Source organism: Cynocephalus volans, chromosome Y, assembly GCF_027409185.1.
Source record: "Cynocephalus volans isolate mCynVol1 chromosome Y, mCynVol1.pri, whole genome shotgun sequence".
NCBI lineage: Eukaryota > Metazoa > Chordata > Mammalia > Dermoptera > Cynocephalidae > Cynocephalus > Cynocephalus volans.
Window position 1 is genome coordinate 2,423,388 of NC_084479.1, and position 6,792 is coordinate 2,430,179.

Genomic DNA, 6,792 nt, shown 5'->3' on the forward strand with positions numbered 1-6,792 from the left:
GCAAGAAGCTTTTCTTGGTCATCCTTGACATTTTTGTCAATATGTTATGTACATGGTGACATTTTGGTGGTTTATGATGCATGTTGGCGGAGAGAGGGTTGGTTTCTGGGGCCTTGGATTTTAATACTGAGATTAACAACAGACAATCTTGGGTCAACCTGGGCCACATCAGTAACAGATGGATTTATCCAGGATGTGTTTTGAATCAGTATATCAACAGCAAACAAAACAGTGCCATAGGACTTCTGAAGACCATTCACAGTGCTTTCCTGGGGGAAAATGAAAAGCTCTGTAGAGTTGGCCCCCATGGACTTGAGCCCTACCATTTTAGATTCTAATCCACCCCAGCCATCAGAAAGTAACTGATAACATCGTTTCTCAGCCTTTTGGCTAAGATCAAGTATAGAATGTAACTGATCACTGATCACTACTTTTTTTTAAAAGTAATAATAAAATACCTGTTTCAACACAGGAACTTATAACATTATATGGGCATTCAAAAGGCATATATAAATCTTCAAAGACGCCATCTTTAGGTACCCAGCCAACTGCTCAAATGACAAGAACATTCCGCGTGCACTGCATAGCGCATCCTGTTCCACGGAATTGCTGCAGCCCCAGCAGCAAAGCTCAGCAGAGGGCAGGCAAAAGACCCTGGCTGCTCTGTGCTGACCCAAGCACACAGCCTTGGTAGCCACTCTGGCAGAACAGCTCATCCCCAAGCCAGCAAGGATTCTGAGGGAAGGCCTCAAGAGCAGGGGTGAATCAGACGAGGACCAAGACACAGTGTCCAGGGCCCTGAGAAACTAGGTCAAGGTCTGCTGCTCCTCCTCAGCCTGAGCCACCATCACCTGGACCTGGGGACAGCAGCCATCTCCTGACCAGTCTTCTTGCTTCAGCTTCCACCCTCTAGACCCCCACAGCAGTCAGAGAGACTGCAATACAAAGTTGTCTTCCCAATAGAATGGCTCCCTGTCTCATTCAGAATCACAATCTGAGTCCCTGAAAAGGCCTGCAAGGTCCTCCAAGGGCCACCTCGTCACTCTCACCTCAGCACCTGTTGTTCCTTCTCCCAGACAGCCCCCATCCCTGGATACCTTAGGCTGCCTCCGTACCCCCTGCAGGCATCGGCTCAAAGGCAACCTGACACCCTGCACAAAACAGCCACCCACACCCCAGCCCACACCCCATCAGCCTCATCCTGCCAGCTTTTGGCCCTATCTGGCACTGGCATGCTCAGTTACGGCTATCTGCCACCTTTGCAATAGAAGCCCCACGTGGGCAAGGGCTGTCCAAGCATGGTTCACTGTTGGAACCCCAGAGCCTCCGCACTACTGACACTGGGGCCGGCTCATTCTCCAGCACCAGAGGCCAGGCTGTGCACTGAAGTACGTTTAGCAGCATCTCTGATCTCTACCCACAAGATGCCCTTAGAACACACTCCCAAATCCCCAAGGAGTGATGGCCAGAAATGTCTCCAGACACTGCCACATGTCCCCTGCAGAGCTAAATTGCGTCTAGCTGAGAACCACCACTATTTTACTGGAAGTAGTGAGCCTAGCGGTGGGAAGATCTTTTACAGCTTCAGTCACATGCTGCTGGGAAAATACCTAAGCTGATGTTGAAGTTAACTGTTAACTGTTTTCTGCTGCCTCTCTCTAACTCCCTTTCACCCACTTTCCCATCTCCCACCACTGGCACGTGAGCCCCACAAGAGGGGGACTCTCCAAGGGGTCAGTATGGACAGGCTGCCCACGCCTCCCTCGATTCTGGGTTTTGGAACTAAACTCTTGGACTGCAAACAGCACAGTGATCTGGGCCAACTTCATTTCATCCCATAAGTAAGTTCATCCGAGCATCTGAACATACATCCAAAAGCTATTCAGACACGTATGAGAACTGCCTTCTAGAATATCGTACAAGGGTGCCGAGAAGATGTGGCTGAAGATCTTGACCTTGAATCTACTTCACCTATTCTTAGTATCTGTCCAATATTAAGTAAGTATAAGTTATGGAACAACATCTAATCATATGAGGTGAATTTTTTTTAAGTCTCTAAAATCACTGAATGTTATGAATTTCAAGTTCCAGAACATGATAGCATCCACACCTGGAGATTAATAATTCTGTACACATTCAGGGTATTTTCAGATTTGTAGCCAAGCAAATGCAACAATAAAGAAAGTTTAGGACACAAAAGCTTCGGCTGTATTAACATGTTAAACAAACAGGCATGACATCAATCCTGGAGTGGTAAACTGCCCTCAGGCCAAATCTCGCCTGCCTCCTGTCTTTGTAAATAAAGTTTCATTGGTACACAGCCAGGACAATTCACTTACATGTTGTCTATGGCTGCCCCTGTGCTACAACGGCAGAGTTGAGCAGATGCAACAGAGATCCTATGGCCTGCGAAGCCTAAGATATTTGCTAGCTGGCCTTTGACAGAAAAAGCTCAATGGCTCTGCTCTAACCGGTTCTCTCTCTTTCGCAACATTTCATTTCCAGCAACTTCACTCGCCCAGCCACAAAACCAAGACAATGCAAAGAACAAGTAGAGAGGAAGAATTTACCACAAATTCTGAGCACTTCTGACACTGGTGAACCTCCAATGCTACCCAACCACGTGGAAAATAAGGAAGCAACTCAGAACAGAAGTGTCATGATGGAGGGAGAACATTTTGATAGGCAGAAGAGTAAAGATATTGAAGAATCACAAAACTGACTGACTATGTAACATGACGACGAGAAGTTAAAATGTGAATGCCCATTCTGCACTAGACACTGCCCTAAGTGCTTTACCTCGCCTTATTGAGTCTTCAAAGCAATGTCAAAGGCAAATATTTTGTTAACATTTTATGCACAAAAAAAAAATCGAGGCTCACAGAACCCAAATAACATGCCTTGGAGCACACAGCAAATGGCAGAGCCAGGAGTCAGACTGAAGGCTCATGTCTGAAGTCAGGACCACCCGCACTTGGATGGTTATGAGGCCAGGAGGAGTTGAAGAAAGTATGGAAGGTTCCCCATGAATCACTGTTGAATGAATCCTTTATGACGTACCTAGGCTAGTGATAGTAAAATACATGAGCGTGCATTCACTCACTCAGTGATACGTATAGAGCGAATGTGGGGCAGGCATCTCTGGGGGTGTCTGCCCATTTGAAATCAAGCCTCCATTATTCTCAGAACCACAAGTGGGCTTCCAGAGCTCTGTAATCCTCCTGAAAGCTTGCACGTGCTGGCACCTTTTTCCAAACACAGAATCCCTACCTTGTGTCAGATTTCCCAGGGTCTGTGATTCCAAAATCCTGTAGAATCCCTGCACTCTACAGTGAAGCCTCGGAGCAAGTCTAACAAGGTTGTCAACTGTATTGAAAAATACTCACAAAACACAGATGGAGGATACACTTACAGATATTGGGTTGAACTGTGCAAATATCACCAATTTAACAGTTCTAAGCACCACTGGAACAGAAAAAGAACATTAGTAGAAAAACTAGTGACACCCAAACCTCTAGAGTTTGGTTAATAGTAATGTATCAAGGTTGGCTTCTTGGTTTTGACAAATATACTATGCTGATGTGAGATGTTAACAATTGGGAAACTGTCCAATCTTTGCAACTTTTCTTTAACTCTAAAACCTTCCAAAACATAAGTGTATTAACACAAACAAACAAAAAGTACTGGGTTGCAATCATCCTGTGCCTAGAACAATCTCCTAAGACAAAAATGAAAAAAAATAAAACTGGGCTGGCCAGTTAGCTCAGCTGGTTAGAGCGTGGGACTGATAACACCAAGATGAAGAATTTGCTCCCTGCACTGGACAGCCGCCAAAAAAAAAAAACCCAGAAGACAAAAGACTACAGAGAAATTAATTGGATATAAGCAGCATTATTATTATAATACATATTTAATCATAAATATCAGGTGGCAATCTAAGTAGAGGAATATTTAATAAGCGATAATATATCTGCTCAGTGGCAGCCTACACCCCCAATGAGAACGCTAATGATGAACACTGCAGGGTGATGTCTTCGCTGGCTGCAAATGACAGAACTCCAATTAAACCACTTAAAAGGATAAGGACATGTTATTTCTCATTTCACATAAAAAAAAAAAAAGTGCTGAGGGCAGACAGCTCCAGAAGCTTAATGCATCCATCCATCCACCATTTTAAAGATGCAGTCTTTCCACTCTGCCACCCTCGGCTTCTCAGCCAGCTAGCTCCTGGTGTTTGGAGCAGCGACAAGGCTGCCCAGCTCCAGGTTTACGTGGAGACAGGACATTAATTAGCAGAAGGACTGCCTTCCATGCAGGTCTCCGGGGACAAGGAGGCTTCGCCCCAACCATGCGCGACACACACCTCTCCTCTCAGCTCACGGGACAGCTCTGGGTCACGTGCTCCTGCCTCAGCCAATTGCAGGCCTACATGCTACATGCTACAATCTCAGGCACTACTGCAATTTGGGACTGGACCGTTCTTCGCTGTGGTGGGGGCTGTCCTGTACATTGTAGAACAATTAGCAGCACCTATGGCCTCTGTGTACTAGATGCCGAGAGAGCCAACCCCCACTTGTAACAACACGAAATATCTCCCAATGTTGCCAAATACCTTCTGGGGGGCAAAATCTACACACCCACCCCAGTTGAGACCCACTGGCATAGAGCAACCAGGACTTCAACAGGACGTACAGAAATGGTCACATCCCTTGAGTCAAAATGAGGAGTGGCCACCCCAACAAAATAGGGGCTCTGATGGCTTGCAAGGAGGGACTGCTCTTGAGAACTCTAGAATATATACAAAAAATTCAGTGAAGTACAGAAATACAAAATGATCATTATCAATAAATAATACCTGTCTCTACACACATAATTACATTCAGGAAACATTTATTGGGGACCTACTATATGAGGGGTACTGTGTAGACAAAGAATAAAATCTAGATGAGTGCAAGGAAAGGAGATGACTTAAACTTTGTTTATTTGTGTGGCGGCTGGCCCATAGGGGGATCTGAACCCTGACCTTGGTGCTATCAGCACCATGCTAAATTTTAAAAACTTACAAATAACCGGATGTCTGCTTGGCTCCCTCATTCTCCAATTTCCATTTGTAAAACTTTTTATTCTGAAATAATTATAGATTCACTGGAAGTTGTAAAGAAATATACAGACAGGTCCCTGTGACATTTCCAGATTGGGCAAATCTGTAGAGATGGAAAGCAGATGAGTGGCTGCAGGGGCCGGGGAGGACACAGGGAATGAGTGCTGATGGACAGGGAATTTCTTTCGGGGATGATGAAAATTAGACAGTGGTGATGGTCACACAACCTGGGAAATATACGAAAACCCACTAAACTGTACACCCTTAAATGGTAAATTTTATAGCACATGAATGATATCTCAATATTTTAAGACAGGGATAACTTTCAGGGCAAATCCAGTTGACGCCATACTCCGAGACTAAGTGGCAGAAAAAGCATGTCGCCTGCAGTGGCTCTGTGGTTTCCTGGCCAAGTTCCAGGCGGCCCGCAAAGGCTACGTCCATGGTGGCAAGTGCTGTCTCTCCTGCTGGCCCTGAGGCTGGTGCACAGGAGCTGCTCAGACATTTCCCACCTGCCTCAAAGATCCACTCAGGGACACCGCAAGGCTGGTCGCCTGCAGGTTGGCACAGCCAGCTCCCCCTCCTCATCCTCAACATCAACATTGCCCCTCCTCCTTCCCACTCTCCCTTCGCCGCTTCCACTTTAAAGAAATAAAAAGAATACTCTCCGAATGGAAAGTGCTGGAGATCACACAGCACCATAAGCGGCCTTTCCAGATGTCCTTGCTCCGGATTTCTAGACTTTCTGAGCAGAGGCAGGAGCAATCCTCAAAAGGCTAGGGGCATCTCAGGCAGCCTGACACCTACTGTGCATGCATTCAGGAGGCCGGGCCAGCTGTCTAGGCTGCTGCAGATGGCTGAAGTGCGCTGCTCCTGTTCCACTGCACATGTAGACGTTCTTGAGAGTCAGTAAGTGCCTATTAATCAATGGTATGCTAGGAACTGAAGAATGCATTCATTCGCACTAATATATGGTCCCAGTTTCACATAGTGGTTCAGGATTTTTCATGTGAGCATATTTAACATCCATTCTTCATGGAAACACAGCAATGCTGCCTCCATCGTCTTACCCTGTGTTGCACAGTATCTCAGAAGCTGACAATCCAACTTGACACAAATTTGGCTGCTATAGATCAATCATCGTACCCAGATAAACAGAGGTAGCTCAGAGCTTCTCAATCAGGAAATACTGCCCCCAGGGGACATTTGACAACATCTGCAATCATTTTTGATTGTCAGAACTTGGCAGGGGGAGGAGGGAGTTGCTACCTGCCTCTAGATCGAGTAGGCAGAGGCCAGGGAAGCAGCTAAACACCCATGCCACACAGAACTGTCCCCACAATAAGGAATTACGTTGCCCCCAAAATCACCAGTGCTGAGGTTGAGAAACCCTGGTCTAAAGTAACACTTTTCTGGTTTGAATTCCTTTTAGAACACTTCCCATGAGCAATACAGTAACTTGAATAATTCAACATGTTTCTGTATGTAACCAAGTTATTGAACACACAAAACAACAACAACAAACAATGAAGGCCTCTGAGTGGCATCCCTCGAAGGCCTCCCGGGTGGCCCCGGTGTGTCTCAGCTACTCCGAAGGTGTTAGCAAGGTTTCTTTAACCCCTTCCTGATCCCACCTGCCTGTGTCCAAGCATTGGTTAAGTCCTCCGCAGCTCTCATTTCCTTCACGATTT

General features: G+C 46.0%; 1 pseudogene; it reads left to right on the top strand.

Annotated features, from left to right (window-relative positions):
* The first annotated feature begins 370 nt into the window (after positions 1 to 370).
* Positions 371 to 519, top strand: LOC134369002 (U2 spliceosomal RNA; annotated as a pseudogene).
* The last annotated feature ends 6,273 nt before the right edge of the window (positions 520 to 6,792 follow it).